This window comes from Neofelis nebulosa, chromosome 17, assembly GCF_028018385.1.
Source record: "Neofelis nebulosa isolate mNeoNeb1 chromosome 17, mNeoNeb1.pri, whole genome shotgun sequence".
NCBI lineage: Eukaryota > Metazoa > Chordata > Mammalia > Carnivora > Felidae > Neofelis > Neofelis nebulosa.
Genome location: NC_080798.1, coordinates 29061129 through 29081301, shown reverse-complemented (window position 1 = coordinate 29081301; position 20173 = coordinate 29061129).

Genomic DNA, 20173 nt, shown 5'->3' with positions numbered 1-20173 from the left:
GGAAGTGGACACGGCGGACGGGGAAAGTGTCGGAATGCAGAAACCAGCTCCGTGCGGCAGTCCGGGCCGCCTCTATCAGCTGGTGCATGGAAGCTCTCCCTCTGTACCTCGGAAGGTAGTGACTGTCGACCGGGGCGGAGATGCTCTCTTTGCTTGGCCCCCCAGGTCAGCAGGATCAGCGTGCCTGTGGGGAGGCGGGCGGAAATGCAGAATCTCAGTTTATAGAAGGAAGACAAGACCTGGGGTGTGACTGCTGTAGGCATCACCCCTCCCAGCTGTTCCGAGCATTCACTAGTGGGATTTCAGGGTCTGTGGTTGACCCAGAGGAGCTCCCGATCCAACCGGCCTCCAAGCAGCACCCTTCCCAGACCCTCTCTTGGCCCAACACCCCGCCCAACAAGCATGGCAGCCTGGCTTTGGGGGGCCCCAGGTTTCAGAGCTCCAGGTATTTTTCTCTTTCTTCCCAACCACCATGCCACTGCTTCCCGCCAACTCCCCGAACTGCCCCACACCCCACAGCCTCCCACCAAAGGGGTTCTTTTGTGTTCTCTCACGAAGGTCTTCAGACTGAGGCCATGCCAGGGTCTGACATGGTGGAGGGCAGACCCAGAGAAAGCTTGGTAGAAGGCGGGTTCTAGGTCTTCTGGGGAAGCTGTGAAGGGGCCCACAAAAAGCCACCGCCCTTTACAGATGTCCTCTGTGAACCTCACATCCTGCCTCATGGGAAGTCTTCCTGTCCTCATCTGCACAACTGTCAGGGCAACAGAAATGGTTGCCAGCGTCTTTGTTTCCTAGAGCTGCAAAAATTGCCACAGACTGAGTGTCTTAGAGCAGCAGAAGTGTATTCTCTCGCCATCCTGGAGGCCAGAAGTCCTAATGGAGGCCTCAGCAGGGCCACGCTCCTTCTGGGGCTGAAGGAGAATGTTCTTCCGTGTTTTCCAGCGTCTGCCGGCAGTCAGCGCCCCTTGCTGGACGCCTTACTCTCACCTTTGCTTCTGTCTTCACATGGCCTCTCCTGTGTCACTCTGTGTGTCTTCCTCGTCTCTGTCTTTCTCAAGGGCCCTCCTCACCGGATTTAGGCCCCTCTCTAATCCCAGATAATCTCATCTCAAAATCCTTACCTTGACTACATCTACAAAGACGCTTTTTCCAACTGAGGTCACATTCCGAGGGCCGAGGTGAAAAAGCTTTTTGGGGAGCCACTACTGAGCTCATTATGTCCAGCCTCTACTTTTGGTGAATGAGCCTGGAGGGCTCTGCCCCCTCCGTCCTGCTTCCCACCCCTCCTCCGCATAGCCATTCAGGAAGAATCTCCATGCGATACCAAAATCTAGAGCCCAAATCATGAGCAAGCCAAAACTAAGGTCCCCAGATTTCTTCAGAGCAGGGAGCACCAGGTCTTAAAAAATACGTCTGGAGGGGTCTGCAATTCCTGCAGTAGAAGGGGCTGTTTCCCCCCAGCCCCGGGCAAGGCCCACCCTCCCCTCAGCCCACCCCCAGGAAGAGGCCACACAGGCTTCCTTCAAAGGCAAAGAGGCTGGCCCGCCATTTTCTATCTGATGGAGGCTCTCATCAACTACCCTGGCAAAGAGATCATTGTCAGGGCACAACAAATGAGGTAAATGAGGGGAGTAACCGAGTACAAGCACAGGGGTGACATGGGAATGAGGGGCACGTGCCCTTCCTGTAGTTCCATCAGTCCCCTTCCCTTACATTGAGGTAAACCATCGAGCTTCTCTGACTCCTGGGCAAAGTTTGTACAAATACATCCCCAGGTCCCGTCCTTCCAACAAGAGCCCTTCCTACAGGGAAAATTCCAGAACTGGTGTTGTTGGGGCACATGGAAGAAGAGATACTCTTTGCGTGGATGATCGGGAAATGCTTCACAGGGACAGAAAGCAGACCCCTGCACCGGGCTTTGAGGGGCTCCAAACAGAGGGAACAGGACCGAGCCAAGTAGAATGAAGGTCTAGGTCAGACGTGATGAACAGAGCAGAAGTAGGCCCCGGCAGAACTGTGCCTAGGATTCTGAGACCACAGCCAGGCTCCATAAAAAGTCCTCTAATCGGGCACCGGGGTGGCTCAGTCGGTTAAATGACTGACTCTTGATTTCAGCTCAGGTCATGACCTCACTGTATGTGAGTTCAAGCCCTGTGTCAGGCTCTGTGCTGACATCATGGAGCCTGCTTGGATCCTCTCTCTCTCTCTCTCTCTCTCTCTCTCTCTCTCTGCCCCTCGCTCTCTCTTTCTCTCTCAAAACAAATAAAATTTTTCTTAAGAATTTCTTTGATCGGGGGTGCCTGGGTGGCTCAGTCGGTTAAGCGTCCGACTTTGGCTCAGGTCACGATCTCACGGTCCGTGAGTTCGAGCCCCACGTCGGGCTCTGTGCTGACAGCTCAGAGCCTGGAGCCTGTTTCAGATTCTGTGTTTCCCCCTCTCTCTGCCCCTCCCCTGCTCATGCTCCGTCTCTCTCTGTCTCAGAAAAAAAAAAAAAAAAAAAGTATTTAAAAAGTCCCCTGATCAGCAGATCAGGGAAGGGGGTCAGTGATACAGAAGTCATCCCTGACCTAGGGTGTCAACAGAATCACGTGACACTGAGGAGAAAGCCAGGTGATGGCAACACGTTTAGCCAAATGAAGTTGAGTCCTAAAGCCACCTGTTGGGAGTGGAATTGTGTCTTCCAAAAAACGATTTGGGAGAGTCCTAACCCCTACCTAGAACCTTAGAATGTGACCCTATTTGGAGATGGAAACTTTCCAGAGGTCATCAGGTGAGGGTGGGCCTAATCCAGCACGACGGGCATCTTTACAAAAAGTGGACATTTGCACACAGAGGCAGACACGCACCAAGGGAAGGCGACAGGACGAGACGTGTCCAACTGGCACACAATTCATGCGAATACTCATTCGTTCGCTCATCCTGAGAAGCGCTTCCCGAAGACCCGCCTAGGGCCAGACACTGTGCCCCCTGTCCGAGTTAGGTACGGTCTTCACCTCTCGGAGCCTTTGTTTTCCCATCTGTAAAATGGAACTAAAACCCAATGGGGCCGTTAGGAGAATCACTTGTATGTCTATGAAGTGCCTTGTGTGGCGCCCGTCACAGAGTCAGTACCCAGGAAATGTCACTTCTCTGCGTCCTTCTTTCTTCTGCACGTGAGGTGGTGGGATTTCTTTCCACTTAAAATAAGACCAGTCTTGGGGCGCCTGGGTGGCCTAGTGGGTTAAGGGTCCAACTTCGGCCAAGGTCTTGATCTCCCAGTTCGTGGGTTCAGGCCCCGTGTCAGGCTCTCTGCTCCCAGCACAGAGCCCACTTGGGATGGAGGAGGACAGTAATTTGCCCGTGTCTGTTCATGAAAAGAAGATTTCTGGAAGGAACTAAGGAACTGGTAAAGATGTTCAACCCCAGGGAAGGGAATCTGGAACGGAGACGCATAGGCGGGAGGGAACCTTCTTGCCACTCTCATACTGTTGGACCTCTTTTTTAACCACATGGTAACATCAGTAATTTCTTAGGGAACTTTTTTTTGTTTGGGAATATTTTTAGATTCACAACAGATTTGCAGAGATAATCTAGTCACATGTACCCTTCGTCTCATCTCCCGATGTCAGCGTAACTGACGTTTGTCAAAGCGAGAAACTTAACACTGGCATGGCCCTATTAAATCAGCTTGGGACTTCCTCCAGATAGCACCAGGTTTTACACAAATGCCCTCTTTCTCTTCCGGGCTACCCCCGCCAGGATCCCCCCCCCCCCCCCCCCCCCCGTTGCGCTGGATCAGCACGTCTCCTAGGCGCGTGACAGTTTCTCAGACTCTCCTTGGTCTGCGTGACTTTAGAAGAGTAGCAGTCAGGTGTCTGAGTGTCTGATGTCCTCTCATGATTAGACGAAGCTACAGGCTTGGGGAAAGAACACAGAGGCAGCGTGCCCTTCCCATCACACCATGCGGGGAACACGCGAGCCCTGCCACCTGCCCCCCGCCCCCCGTGATATTATCCCCCGGCAGGGAGTCCAGATGCTTTTCCTATCCTGGGCACCCCTGTGCGTTCAGGGCTGTCTGGTCTCTTTCACACTTTAGCAGGCTCGAAAGACCCCAGCCGGCCCGCCTCCTGCACCCTGCCCCAGGGTCTCAAGCAGAAGCTGGAGGAAGTGGGAGATCCCCACCCTCGAAACTAATCCCCTCGGCCTGTGGGACCAGGTGTGGCGGAGGCAGGGCTGTGCTCCAGGCCCTTCCTCTGAGCAGCGAGTGGCTGGGGGCCCATTTCACAGCCCTGGAAATCGAGGCCAGGGTGAACCCCCCGAGTCAACACCGTGAATAAGTTTCTGCTCAGGGACTCACCCCAGGTCGAGACACCCCCTAGGAACCCCAGCCTGCCCACCGGTCCCCACAGACACCACCCCTCTGGGCTGGGCCAGCAGGCGGCCGCCAGAATGAGCCTCGAGCATCCTCCCTGCCCCTGCGGGAAACCCAAACCTTCCCTCAAGGCTCCCCAGCACCCCCTCCTGCAGGCAGCCCTACTGACCGAGGCCCCAGAAAGGGCTCTGGGTTCTCTTGGACCTGAGTTCGAGTTCCGGCTGAGACAACTTGGGTGACTAACCTACTTTGTACAGTGAGGGTACCGATGCCCACCTGGTGGCAATGCCACAAAAGCCAGCTGCGTGCCTGCAAAGCCCTTGGCCTTGGTAAGTGTTCAGAGAGTGGTGGATGGTACTCTTCGCCTTCCGGCCAGGACATGCCGAGCGGCGTGATATCGTCCTGTGTCCTGTATTGTTCGTCCCTTCAATCATTCAGCAAGCCTTCACGGAGAACCTGCTAGCAGTCAGCAGATGGGAGCCCGGTGCTGAGTAAAGCCACACGGCGGGTCCTGTGGGGTTTGCAACCTGGTGCGGGAGCCAGACGGCCGGCGGATGGTCCCATCGTCACACGGCTGTGAGATGACAGCTGGGAACGGGCACCCATGCTGTCCTGAGAGCCCATACCTGGGGGACTTGATGGAAGCCGTGGGGTCAAGTGAGCCTTCCCTGTGGCAATGATGCTGAGGTGAACCCGGAGGGGTGAGGAGGGGAGAGAGTTACGGTCCAGGCCAAGGGCAGCATCCCAGCTCCCGGAGGAAGACCAGAGTGCAGACTGGGAGGTAGGGCATGGAGTGGCCCCCGGGGCAGGCAACTTCCGGGGAACGGGCCATCGAGGGAGCTGGGAAGCACTGAGCTGAGGTTGGGGGACAGGAAAGCCATCAGGAGGTGAGCAGCCGCTTGTGTCTGGAACATTCTACCCCCATCCACCCCAGCTGCCAGAGGGGAGTCCCCATGCTCCCTATTCATTACCTGACATAACTAATTGCCTGGTGACATTTCCCATATTATAGACAAATGTGAATTATGGGCCCAGCTGTTCCCTTTCTCGTCACCGGGAATCGGTTGATAAATATGTTTATTCGAGGTCAGCCTGGCCTCATCCATTAGAAATATTGTTTTTCTAAACATTACATTGATTTAATTTAACTCTAATCAATTTAAAATGGTTCTGACAATTAACAAAAGCTTCAAATATGACCTTAAAGTAATAGGATTCATTAGCTATGTTTAGGATTAAACTTACCCTAATAGGGCAATTTTTCTTCCGAGGGTATTTGGTAACCGACTAGTGGTCAGTCAAAATGAAATCAATTATTATAAATTATACAGTTAAAGTTGATTATGTATCCCCTGCTAATTTGTATAAATAAGGGTGTCTGACAATGGGAGTAATTTATTAATAACTATCTCTACCCCAGCCCGGTATCACACTTCATGTAACAGCTGCCAGGGCATCTGTAACCCATGAAGTATTATTTTCCAGGGCTGTTCTCGATGTATGCTAATTAAACCCATAATTAATTGGAACAGTTATAGTTAAGACACAATGCTGGTGCCCTTTGCCCATTCATGACAGTCAACTCATTCAAAAGGCAATCTGATCAAAACTTCGCACGCCAGCCCCGGTGCCCCAAAAGGAAGGTGATCCCGCCACGGAGACGATGTGATGTGACAGCTGCTGTCCCGGGGAGAGGGGAGGATGCAGTCGGAATCCAAGCCCCCCGTTTCTGGGTCGTGCAGCCTGCCCCTGCCAGCCGGTGCCCTGTAAGGGAGGAATGTGGACCCAGAGGGGCTGGGGCACAATGTCTGGGCCAGCGCTCATCAATCGGTGGCCCACGTTGTGTTTAAAAAAGCAAACCAGGGACTCCTGGGTGGCTCAGTCAGTTCAGCGTCCGACTTCGGCTCGGGTCACCATCTCGCGGGTTCGTGAGACCGAGCCCCGCATCGGGCTCGCAGCTGTCGGCACAAAGCCCCCTTCGGAGCCTCTGCCCCCCTCTCTCTTTCCGCCCCTCCCCTGCTGGCTCACTCACTCTCAAAAGTAAATAAAACATTAAAAACCATCAAAACAATGCCCAGAAACTCAATGTTTGCCAGCATTTTACAAATTGGGAACCCTCACTTCTTTTGGAAATTCCTGACTTTGTTTCAAATATACCCTGGTCTGCTCCCCCGCCCCCAGTCTCTATGAGGCACGAACCCACTTCTTTTCTCTCTGTTACCTGCCTGGTCCCTGGGGAGCCTTGGTCTAGGACACCTCCTCATTGTATAGGTGGGGACACTGAGGCCCAGTCTCATCAGGGAGCAGACAGTGAGCCAGCTCCAAGCAGTGTGAGGGTGGCTGGTTTCACAGAGCATCTAAGCCGAGTTGGGGGCCCCCGGGGAGGTGGTCCGTCCACAAAAGATCACTCTCCCTGCTACAGGCGGGTGAAGTCTGGCAGGAGGAGACTGTGGGCGATGAACCACGCCTCGTGAGGCCCTGAAACGCTGGGGCGATGATGGACCCACACCCCTGTGTTGGGTGTTCGCAGTTGCAAACAGCAGGCTGTGTCCTGCTAACCCCAGATTTTCGGGTTGGGCTGGAGAAGGGTGGGGAAGATTCTTCCCTTGGGCCTCTGAGGCGTATGGATGAAGGGGGACCAGGGAGGGACATCTGGACAAGCAGATTAGCAGCGGCACAGAAGAACCTTCAGCTGGGAAATGTCCCTGTGTGTGAATCACTCAGTCCTCCAGCTAACATGGGACACCCCCACTTGGAGCGTCCCGTGGGGGGTGCTCGGGGGACGGGGACAACGTGGCTTTTGCCTTCTGGTGGCCTCACTACCACAGCGGGCGGATGAGTATAAAGCATTGTGGCAGCCCCCAAGGAGTCTGGGGGTGTCTGGGGATTGGAGTCTGGGGGGTATCGTCACCTTGGGGGTAAAGGGAGAAGACGCGAAGCCCTCAGATGAGCCTGGAGCCTCCTCTATGCTCAAGAAAGCGAGAATATCTTTTCCAGAAGGGTCTTGAGTCCTTCCTACCCGTGTTAGCCTGAAGCAGGAAGCAGCAACCTGGTGAGGAGGGAGGCGTAGGGATGGGGCTGGTCTGACGCCCGGAAGGCCTTGTCACACGGAGGGTGCCAGAGAGCTACAGATGTCATGATCAAACCAGGAGCTTGAGACAACCTGGCCGGCTGCACAGGCAGCATCTGAGGCCCCCGGCCACTGGGAATCCTGATGGCCCAAGAACCCCGGGGAAGGCCAGCATTTGGGACGCCGCACCCGCTGCATTTAGGGAAGCCCAGCTCGCATCCAGGAGCCGGTCGCGGCCGAAAGCCTGCAGGGCTCAGGATCGAGCACCAGCCCCACTCAGGGCTGTCCCACGGCTGGGCGCAAACAACACCCCAGGCGAATCTCTGATTCGCCACCTTCAGTGGATATCCCAGGGAACATTGCAGTCCCCACAATGGTGTGGGCTGTAGTCTCCCCAACTTTAAAACGAAGGGTTGGACCCAACCTCAGCGGCTCCAAAGGCCCAGTCCCCTGACACTAACGGCACGACAGACAAAGCCTGCTTGCCAATTCGCCTTCTGGAGAGTTCTCTCATTCTGTGCTGGGCCTGGGTTGAAAAGAGAGGGCAGGGGAGAAACACACACACACACACACACACACACACACACACCCTATGAGCTGGAGGTAACAGAACAAAGACTGAACTTGAACACAAAGAGAAAGTTCGTCAAAACTCGTGTTTCCTTAAAACACTGTACGTAAATTATAGCTCAGTGAAGTTGGCGTGGGGGTCGGGGTGGGAAGGGGAGGGGAAACTGAGGCACATTACAATTTTTTTTTTTTTTTGAAGAGTTTATTTGAGCCTCCAGCAATTGGAATCAGGCAGGAAGCACCAAACCCAAAGCGGCTAGAGGTGCTCCGACCTAGGAGAGAGGATTCAGGAGACACAGCCGCAGAGGCAGAGCGGGGACCCGATGTGTCTGGCTGAGGGCTTCGCTGAGGCAGTTGCCTCGTTTGGGGGCGCCTCACTGGCTGGCTGTGATCAGTGGGTCTTAAAATCGTCTCATTTTCTCGAGGCCCAGCGCATGGTCTCCGGCTCAGGCTCTGGCTCGCTCAATGAGGCTGCCAGCTCTCAGAGCCTTTCCGGTTTCACTACTTCAATGCCAGCTAAGAAAAATCAGGAAAGGAGGGCGTGCAAATTGGAAAACCGCCTTGGGAAACGGTGTGGCAGTGTCCGCTGCTCGACGCGCACCGGTCTCCTGTGACCAGCAGATCCACTGCGGGGCTGGCGTTCACAGGAAAGGCTTGTGCGAGTGCCGCCCCCCAAAACCTGCTCGGGAAGGTTCCTGGCACCATAGCGCTAATAGCCCCAAACTGGAAACAGCGCACCTGTCCACCAGCAGGAGCCTCGGTAAACAAACTATGGGATATTTACACGACAGAGCCCTGAAATACGCCCTCTGGTGCACACGAATGAATGCAAACCACAGACCTTGCGTTAACCGTGCGGGAGCCGTGTCCCCCTTTACACGAAGCCCCAAACCTGGCAAAATGAAGCCATGGGGGCAGGAGACAAAACCGGGCAGAGCAGAGGGAGGCCGCCCGGTGCTGGAAGGGTCCCTGAGGTTGACAGGAAGGGCGCACGGGCATGGGACATTCACGGAGCCCGTGCGGATGCGCCCAGCTGGCATGGCGGGCAGCGGAGTGACCCCGGGGTCTGGCACAGGTCTGGGGGCCCAGGTTTCTGCCCTCGGAGGCCACACACACAGGCCACACCTGCCTGCACCAGGTGGCCGGGGGATCCCTAAATACCATCCCAGCTCAGCGCTGCCGTGCCCATCCCCAGGAGGGTGGTGACAAGTCCGCACCGCGGCCCGGAGGATGGTTCCAAATGCCAGGCCACACCCATGGAGCATCAGGTTGGGCCTTCAGCTGGCAGGCAGGGGCTCCCCACTGGAGAGGACCTGGACGGAGCACAGTCCTGCAGGCATACTGCAGAAGCAGGAAGGACCCAAGCTCGAGTCCCATTGCCTCTGCCCGGGCCTCGACAGGTCCCTCATCTGGGAACCAGGGAGGAGGCTCTTGGAAGCATGAGAGAACACACATGGGAGCACCCACCCCAGGGCCTGATGCTCACCAAGTGGGGAAACCAAGGCCCAGGGCGCAGACGCGCCTCCCTCAGGGTAGAGCCGTGCTTTTGTTTCCCCATTAGGACCCACGGCTACAGAGTTCTGTGCAACTCCCCCTGCACCCCGGCTGCTGTCCCAACTCCCCCCTCTTCCACTCCCCCCAGGCCACTCGGCCACCAACAGGAACGCGGGCGATGGCCACACTTCCTTCCGGGCCCCTGCTCTGGGTCCCCGAGACACACAGTCCTGCCCACTGCTGCCCTTCGTGTTAGCCCAACACACGTCATCTTTCACAGCCCCTGCCAGGCCTCCTGGCTCCGGGGGGGCCCCCTGCCCAGAACCCCGAGCACACGAGGCGGTGAAGCAGGCAGGGCCCCGGGAGAGTCTGGCTCCCACTTCCAGAGCCCATGTGGCCGGCCAGCGAGCATCACGGTGGATGTGGTTGACTGGGAACTCTGGCCAAATCGTCTAGCTCCTTAGGCCTCAGTTTCTCTGCCCATAAAATGAACCTCTCTGTTCTGGCCACTCAGAGGGGGAGGGAAGCCATGAGGGTGTTTTCTAGGCAGCCACAGAGAGGATGGAACACCCAGCAGACAGCAGAGATGAGGCCAGAGGGGATGCGCTGGAGTCTACGTTACATCAGAACACAGCATACCATTAGATCTGTTCTTTCCCTGCCATACGGCTGCTCAGCTGCCTCAGTCTCCCCAGAGCGATCCTGGAGGTTTATGCTGCCCCTTCAAGACCCCCACGCACAGTCTTCCTGATCTGGGAGCTTCTGTCTTGATCCAGCCATTGGCAGCACCCCCAGGGCCCCCCATCCACACCTTTGATGTGGTGAGGTCTCGGTGGCCTCACCTTCCCGTGCCAGCTGCCGTCCCCTCCCTCCCTGGGGTCCGAAAAGCCCTCTGATTCCCATGGGCCCCTCCAGCCTCCCTTCCTGTCTCCCACCCACTGCCAGGAGGTGGGCGTCATCTGCAAAACAGCACCTGGGTCGTTACCGTGCTAAATGACCTCCCAAAGGACTACTCCAAACTCCCAAAGGACGTTTGAGCTACAGCCCCCATGCCTTCCCACATCCATGATCTCCGATCTGGGCCCCTGCCCGGTTACACAGCCGGCATGGCCTGCCACTCGGTCAGCCACAGGCCTCCGCTGGGCTCCTACCGACAAGGCGAAACACGAAACTGTAAAACTCATCTGCACTCGCTGCAATCTATGCAGTCAGTGGGTTTCACTAACGAGAATGTTTATAACCCACTTTTTCTCCAACTAATACATTATAGGCCTTTGCTCATGTCAGAAAAAAAATGTTCTAGAAGCATCTCCCCACTAATAAGAATGTTTATAACCCACTTTTTCTCCAACTAATACATTATAGGCCTTTGCTCATGTCAGAAAAAAAATGTTCTAGAAGCATCTCCCCACTAATAAGAATGTTTATAACCCACTTTTTCTCCAACTAATACATTATAGGCCTTTGCTCATGTCAGAAAAAAAATGTTCTAGAAGCATCTCCCTACTAATAAGAATTTTTATAACCCACTTTTTCTCCAACTAATACATTATAGGCCTTTGCTCATGTCAGAAAAAAATGTTCTAGAAGCATCTCTGATGGCTGCAGAGTACTGCATACACAGTCCAGCTGGGCCATGGATTGATCAAGGTCCTGCACACTTAAGTTTGCCAATTATAAATGATGTTGCCGATGGGGCCCTGGGTGGTGCAGTCAAAGTGTCCGGCTTCGGCTCAGGTCATGATTTCGCGGTTCGTGGGTTCAAGCCCCGCGCCGGGCTCTGTGCTGACAGCTCGGCTCGGATTCTGTGTCCCCTTCTCTCTCTGCCCCTCTCCCACTCGCACTCTGTCTCTCTCTCTAAAAAATAAATAAACATTAAAAAATTAGAAAAAAATGACGTTGCCTATACGCATATGGCTAATTTTGGGCACCTCTGTGAGCATCATGTCCTCAGGAAAATGTCCTAGCAATAGAGTTGCTGAGTGTAAGGCATACAAGATATGAAGGCTTTTTAAAAAATAAGCACATGTCTTTTGAACACCCACGTGACTCACAGTTCGTGCGTAACTGTTTCGGGTTGGGGGCTGAGGAAGAACCTAACGGGAGAAGTCAGTAGTCTGAGGAGGGGGTTGTACACACAGAAGACCAAATACCATTAGAAGTGCAACATGTTAAAGGGGCTTATAGAGCTCCAGACCCCCAGAATGTCATAGCTAGGTAGGACAGTGTAGACTACAGTCGAATCCCCTTGTATTAGGGATGGAGAAACTGAGGCTCACAGAGAGAAGCCACCCAGGAAGGGGGGGACCGCCAGTTCTGGGGTATTTACAACATGGCCCTGTGCTGAGCCTGGGTGCAGGCGTGTGGCCTGGCCTCATCCTACCAACCAGGGCAGAGAGGGTGGGTGAGACACGGCCAGCAGTATGAGCACCTGGGACGGGCCAGGTGTGACCGAGGCTTGGGGTCTATTTTCAATCCGCCACACAAAATGAGTGAGGGTGGGAGCCGTGGCTTTGTAAGAGATGCCGGCTCTCAGGGCGCCTGGGCGGCTCAGTCCGTGAAGCGTCCAGATCTTGATTTGGGCTCAGGTCATGATCTCATGGTTCGTGAGATCGAGCCCCATGTTGGGCTCTGCGCTGACCTGCTCGGGATTCTCTCTCTCTCTCTCTCAAAATAAAGAAAAAGAGAGAGAGAGAAATGCCTGCTGTGCCTAAGCACAAAAAGTAGTTTATTAAAGCCTTAATCCAAGTCCAAGTGTGAATTCTTTCCAGATTTTGCCAAAAGAAAAGTCTTTTCTACAAAGGGAGGGTCTGGGGCAGTGGTTCTGAAACTTCAGTGCAGGTAGGATTCACTTGGTGGGGAAAGGGGGAGGTGCTCACAATGCAGATTCCAGAGCCCGGATTGGAGAGTTTAATTCTATGAGGGTTGGGGGGGGGGGGGGGGCAGCTCTGAAAAATCGATGAGCGTGTGACGGGTTGTCATACAGAGACCCTGACAACTGTAGCTGTACTAACCTTAACACAGTAGCCACTGGCTCACACCGACAGTCCTGTGCCCCGTTCCCTCACCGAAGAATGTTTCTAGTGAAGAGAGAAATGTGCGCCGACTTAGGGGCTTGACATCAGGATCTTATTATTGGCCTATGTTCTTCCCACGAAGCCACGGGTTTGTACTCCGTTCCAACGCAGCTCCCCTAGCGAAGACCTCACATCGGACCTTACGGTCCTCGTCCAGTAGGTGGCACTAACTCGTCTGAAGTTAGCAGAAGTACACCTGAAAGCTGGAGGTAGCTAGAGAGACAAGGACAAGGCGGAGACAGTGGGAGAGGACAGTCCCAAGCAGAAATGTCCCACACTAGCCAGCTGTTCTGAAATGACGCAGAGGGAGCCTAAACCCTCCTGGATGTACTTTGTGGCCTGGTGTGTGTAGCCCTGACTCGTTGCCACATTTGCTTTCGTAAATCACCTGCTGCTTCCCAAACCGGGGACCTGGCGGCTGGCAGCTAGCTGGGAGTGAAGATCCAGGACGTTGCCATAACCCATTATGGCCACAAGATGGCGGTGCTGCGCCAAGAGGACACGTTTGCTTAGAAACCTCTCAATCTGAAAAAGCAATCTGGAGACTTGAGTGTGACCTGAAAGAAAATAAGATCCGGGAGGGAGAAGCGACCTGGAGAGCAATGTGTCGATTTAGACTTGCAATCTCTCAAATGCATGATTATATTAGCCGCTTGCTGCTGCTAGAGGTGACCGTTTACCGAGGGGTCGCTGAGTACCCACCCCGCTGTGAGAAGCGCTGTACGTGCGTGGGTTCATTTCAGGTTCATGAAGCCTTATGAGGGAAGTTCTGTGATGTCTCCGCGTCCCCGCAGAAGCATTATGTGGAGAACCAGAGGCCAGGACCTCTTGTATTATTTCAAAAGAAATGAGGGCCGTGATCTAATTCGGGCCACATAGACGATAGTGAATGGGGCGGCTTTCATGCGTCAAAGGCTGAAATTTTCTTCTTTCTCCTCGCAAATGTTTGAGCACCTACTTTGTGCCAGGGAACTGTTCACAGTGCTAAGGAAAGGGAACTGAAGGACCTACAGAAAGTCCCTGCTTCTAGTGCAGCGAGACCACAAGAACCCATTAGGTCTGGGCAAAAGGTGCCCTGGAGAATATGAAGAGGGCCAGGGCCACGCGGTGCCGGCTGGTGCATCTTGGGTGACGTCAGCAGTAAACTGCCGCTGGCTCTTCGGAGCCAATTGCTAAGTTGTCGGGAATTTTGTGAGCCAATTCTTAAATACACCTATTATTAAAGTTACATTATATAAACTTACAGCTAATAAGTTACATTTAAAAGTTATTACGTTTAATCACCTATACTCGGGGAAAAAAGAAGTTTAATTAAGTAAGTTCTATTTAAAACTCATCACTTCGTAATGACTTTACATTTGACAACTATCTACGCTGGGGGGAAGCAAGCTTTTTCTGTCAAGGACGGGATAGTAAATTTTTTAGGCTGAACGGGGCATACAGTTTTCTGTCGTAAGCCCTCAGCTCCCCCGCGGGGATGCAAAAGCAGCCGTAGATGTGTAATGGGAAGGGAGAGGACCGTGTTCCAGTAAAATGATATTTACAAAAACAGGCAGTGGTGAGGTGGGTTGGTCTAACAGCCGCAGATGCCGACCCCGGTCTGTGCTCGGGTGTTTATCTCTCTCATATCTGGTTGGTGGGAATGCTACGTACTTCCACGCAATCCTGCTTGCACGTCTTCCCAAACCCGCCCGTAGAGATGGCGCCACGGGTAGCACGCGATCGGCCACGGTGAGAGTATTCCCACCCCAAAATCGGCAAACGCTACACATCAGGGCTTGTTCTCTCCCTGGAGAGCTGGCTGTTAAACATTTGCCAGCACGCCACGGGTTAATGTGGTCTGTGAAGGAGGCCTCTTGGAGGGGGTGACCTCTGATCTCTGAACAGAGACCTGAAACTGCGCTTCATCTTTCTACCGCGCAGCGGCCCCTCCCACCCACAAGGGGCGACCTACAGGGCACAGTTTTGAAATACATCTGAACCAAACAGCCTAAAGTTTGCAGAGATGGCCGGAAAGAGTCAAGCGCTTGTTTCAAATATAGAGATTGCAAGATGATGACCCCACCGTGCCACGCTCCAGGGAGCAGCTCCGCCTCCTCTTAGCTATTTACAATTGGACAGCTAGGAAGCCTCGCATCAGGGTCCAAGGCCTGACCTCACGTATTCCACAGGCTGCTGAGGCTCTGCCTGCCACCAGCTGGCACCCGCAAGGCTAGCCCTCCGAGGTCCCATTCAAACACCTCACAAAGTGGGGAGGAATCGGGGGAGGCGCTCAAAAGACAGCCAAAAGTCAGCTTCCAACCCGACTCTTCAAACCCGAGTGCAACCACAAGCTCCTTTCAAAGGCAGTATTTAAAACAGACTCGGGGGTTATTTGTAAGGGAGTGGTTTGATGCATGAAATTTAAGAGCCTTCGTGAGTTCTTAGGGAAGCAGAGGTGAAAGCAGCGGGCAACTTGCAAATTTCAGTTGCACGTCTGTGATGAAAGTCACCGCTGGACCAATGACTCTCTTCTCATGCTGTCCAGTGGAGGGTTCGCACGCCTAACTCTTCGCTAACCCCTCAGAAGCCACCTCCCCCTCCAGTGACACTTGGCACTGCAGAACGGTCCTCCAAAGCTGGCAGTTCACACAGATGTGACCGTCCACAGTTCTGTGTGATGCCACCCCCCCCCAAAACCACGTCTCTTCCTGAGACTTCCTCTACTGCTCACCTAATCAGCCTGGTGGGGCATCTACGTTTACATACCCTTTGGAATGTTCTCTGAAGGGAAAAAAAGAGCATCTGCATTGTGCCCCTTTAAGGGTGTTTTTATTCAACTCCTCTTCGTAAGTAGTGAAATTCATCCTGCTTCCAAATGCTTTCTCCTACCTCCAGAACGTGTCCCACGCAGATTTCCGAGGCTGTTTCCCAAGAGCTTGGGCCAGAAGCTCTACATTTTTTCTACTTCCCCTTGGGAGCTCGTCCAAGTCCATGATCTTGGACTTTTACAGGAGCAGACAGTTCTACCAGAGATTGATGGACGAGTAGATTACGGGTCTCAAAAAACTCCATCGCTCCTGACAAGTGGTTCCCAATCTTGCCGCACACGGGACAACGGGACAGATGTAAAGAGCTTCGAGGAATCTCAAGTGCCTGGACGGCCCCGTCTGCAGATTCTAATAGCTTGGGCAGCATAGGCATTACTTTGGGGTCCCTGTGCTTGAATTCGGTGTGCAGCCAGGACTGAGAAGGGCTGTTCTAGGCAGTGCATCCACCATGCGGACCTTAATATGGAACGACATGTGGACAGTCAGGAGAAGAGCGCCGAGCCGGGCCGGTGGTTTTTCCCTGCCAGCCGGTCAGCTCTCCTCTGACCGGGACTCGTTTTCTCTTGGTGGCCCCCATCTACTGGTGGGCACAAGAACAGAAGCCCTCACTGTCACACTAACATACCCCAAGTCACAAAGAGTGGCATCTATGAGAAAGTATGCAAACCCCGGACTAAAGGCCAAAGGATGTTAAAATGGCAAAGTGGGTGCCTGGGGGGCTCAGTCAGTTAAGGATCAGGCTTCAGCCCCGGTCATGATCTCAAGGTTCGTGGGATCGAGCCCCACATCCGGCTCCGCGCAGACAGCATGGAGCCTGCTTGGGATTCTGTCTCTCACTGCCCCTCCCCCCCACTCAGGCTGTCTTTCTCTCAAAATAAATTTTAAAAAAAAATTGAAAGACAGGGAGGAAGGAAAAAGGAAATTCTTGAATGTACTATTATTACCAGCATCACTCAGACCATCGGGCTTTCCTACCTTGGCATAAAGTGACTAAACTCCAAGTCATTCTTGAGGAAGACTTTTTTTTTTATTTTAATGTTTATTTATTACCAAGATAGAGAGCACACCCATGCTGAGTGGGGGAGGGGCAGAGAAAGGAAGACACAGAATCCGAAGCAGGCTCCAGGCTCCGAGCTGTCATCACAGAGCCCGATGTGGGGCTCAAACCCATGTACCACGAGACCATGACCTGAGCCAAAGTTGGACGCCCAACCGACTGAGCCACCCAGGCGTCTCAAGGAAGGCTTGTTTCATCAGTACCTAAGAGTGGATAAAAGGGTCCATCGTGTGGTAGCATATAATCCCTTCTCTGGATTACACATAAGGGTAAAGCATCTAACCACCTCCTTGTGGCTGTGGGGGACAAGGACCCACAATTCTTCTCGTCAACAGCCTTGTGCCCTTGTTTAGAGGTGAGGAAGCGCAGGAGGGCAACCTCTTACTGGAGTGGTTTAGAACTGAGCTTTAATCGGGACCAGAGCTTGGAAATGCCCAGTTACTCCAAGAAACGACAGGGCGCCATGCTGCCATGAGGTAACCCAGAGACCGTCGGTCCATTGCCCAGAGCAGGGGAAGTCTGACAGGTTTTCCAAAGCAGTCGTAACGAGGCCAGAGGCTGGACAAGGGTGTGCGCTCCCAGGGAGAGCTCTTCCCCCAAAGGAACCTTCCATCCTGGCACCCGCAACAATGTTAAGAGGTTGTGCTCAACCCCCGCTGTCCCATAACCCGAAACCCTCCCCCAAAGAAATCAAGGAAAAGGAACCATAAAAATTTAGTTTTAATGATACAGAAATAGTATATAGTACATTTCTTTCCACAGCAGAGCACTTCATTCATCTCTAAAAAGTTTAACAAAATTAAGGCTAAATCAGAGCAATCTGATCATAAAGGGATAGTTTATGTGGTGTTATTTTTAAAGAAATGTCTTCATAAATACGGCATATTCTTCAAGCCAAAAAGAAAAAAACAATGGTTGAACAAGACACCAGATATGCGAAATGCAGTACAAATGTGCTCCTTTACACGCATTTACGAATAACCTCGACTTCCCTGGGAAGTTCCAAATGGGCTTAAAAAAGAAAAAAATGCTTGTGACAGGACACTAAGACTCTCTGGAGTTAAAACTCAACGGTACTGCGGGCCATTTTACAAAACGGAACCAGTGACGGTCAAGTCCCCCACCTCCTCTCTCCAGAAAAAGTATCAAGCAAAAGCGGACAGTACTTAAACGTGCAAGAGAGATGTGAGGCCTGGGGTGCTTGGAAGGACAGCCCTCCTCCCTAACTGGCCCTTCCCCTGACCTAGTGACAGGGAGACTAACATACTGTGTGGTCAAACGAAGACGGCCAAGACCGGAGGTCCGGAAACCACGCGGGCTCTGGAGTGGCCTGCAAACGCCAGCCCTACTGCGGTCAGGAGGGAGCACCCCCTTCCCCGCATCCCCACTACCCTTGGGTCCGGTGCTGGTTGGCTGTTGACCACTGCTTTCTGACTCCGGAGACACCCTGCAGCTGCCTGTAGAATAAGACGAAGGGCCCCCTTTCCTCTTTTTCCCTCCGGTGAAACTTCTGGAAGCAGAACAGACTGGTGCAGCATCCTCTCCCCGCAGGCAGCCTCGCCCTCTACAGCCCTGGTCTCTCTGAGCGGTGACCCAACCTGTCCCCCCCCCCGCCCCAGGAGGCGCACAGGAGCTCTGTCTTCCGCGAGCCCCGTGCACCCCCATGTGGGAAGGGGTTGACCTTCTGTCCTCCCCCCCTCCCCTCTGTGCACTGGCTTCCACGTTCACACGCTCTCCTCCTCCACACGCCCCACCCGCCTCGGGGGGTCCAAGCGTTCCTCTCGCTGAAGGGGGGTCGTGGGTGCGTGGCTAACATCACTCACTGCCAGAGAAGGAGGACTTCTATTTAACGTTAAGCATCACACTCCACCTACTTTAACAAGGACATTTTTGGCTTCATGATAAGGGGCCCCATTAGCCCAGAGGAAAGTCTTCGCATATAAATGTTAAAAGTTGCATCCTAAAGTAGCAGATAGTGAGAAACGATTCTTTTCTTTACTTTCATGCCACAGTTTTGTTTTTCCCGTTTCTTTGGTACCCAGAGCGAGCCTCGGTTTCCCCTTAAAGAAATAAAATGGAAGACAAGTGTTCAGGCAAATAACATCGGATATCCTCTGAAGATCTGTGTGTGCTCCAAAGACCGCTAAAGCCTCTAGGAAACAGGGGGTTGAGGTATATGTATACTAAAATGCATTTCTTACGTAAATTCAAATGTAAACCCAGACAAACAATGTGACAAACATCCAACTGCCCCCATTTCTGTAATTACTGTGATAACATGACATGACCGCACAATCGCAAAAAGAAAAGATCATTTTGAGACCTTTTAGCTCAGTCGTTTTCAAATCTGGCCAGCGGTCAGGCTCCCCTCGCGGGGTCTCTTACTAACAAATTTCCTAGGCTCCACGCATGAAGAGTCAGACCCAACGGGCATGCCCGGGACCTAGAAGTTTGTATTTTTTTCCCCATGAAATTCGATATTCCAACGCCCTTGTTATACAGAGGACACTAAGGTCTAAAGAGGTCAAGAAGTCCTCTCAGGCTAACAGAGCAAGGGCCAGAGAAAAGGGTGGAACCAGGTCTCTTGTCCCCCAGTCCGTTAGTTTTTCTGTTGCTGTTTGTGTCCCAGCGCTTTCCCCGAGACCTGTCGCCCTCACACGTCACCAACATTTGTAGGGATCCTGTTGTCAGAAGTAGGCGTTAAGCTGTTTCAAGGCAAGGACCACGTCTCCTATTCCTTCCGACACAGTCCTAAATGTCCAGTGGCTCACATCTCTGTCTGCCATCACCCAAGCAGGTGCAGAATTATCTAGCTGGATATCCAGCTAGAGGAGGGGAGTGAAGCCTGAACGTATGAAGACGCCAAGTTCAAACAACGGGACTTTGAATGACAATACAAGCTGCATAAGATTAATTACTCTGTCTTCCCCTTGTTCCTGAATTATGTTAGGTGAAAAAATAAATGGATCCAAGGGATAGAAAGAAGCCATTTACCTATAACATTTGGCAAATGTGAATTATAAAGATCCTAAACTATTCTAAGGAGGTAATCCTCAGCAATTGTAACAACTATATGTTGCTGAATTTTGTTACTGTTTCTCTTGGTTTTCAGTGTGTTTTCTCAGTCTTACAAAACATTCTTCCCGGTCGGAGTCAAACTATAACTCCTTTATAAAGCTGACTGGGAGGGACGAAATACATTTAGCCTCTACATCACAACAGGGTTCCTCTCTCTCCCTCTCTCCCCCCAAATGTATACATATATATTGGGGGTAATACACACACACACACACACACACACACACACACACACACACACACTCTTACAAGTGTGAATTTAGTTGGAGGTGGGGGACCAGGACTCGTCATATTTTCTATTTGTAGCTATGAATCACAAACCATGTTATAAATAATTCTACTATATTGCCATCTTGATTTTGGATATGATAAGGAAAATGAGATCACCAACGCATTTTAAAAGCCAACGGGAACATGTTAGAGAACATCTAGGGCTAAAATGTAAATAAATCCGCAGATGCATGAACCACTGGTACCACACAGCCCAGCCCTGATGGCGCCCACTTCCCACGCAGCTGTGCCAGGGCAGGGACAAGGAGGGGCCACCCAGAGGGACCGTCCAGGACCAGGGGGAGAGCCCAGCCCTCCACACGGAGCACTACGGCTGGCCCTGGCATCCCGAGTACCTCCTGCCCCAGGCAACACTAAACAGATGTACGGGTCTAC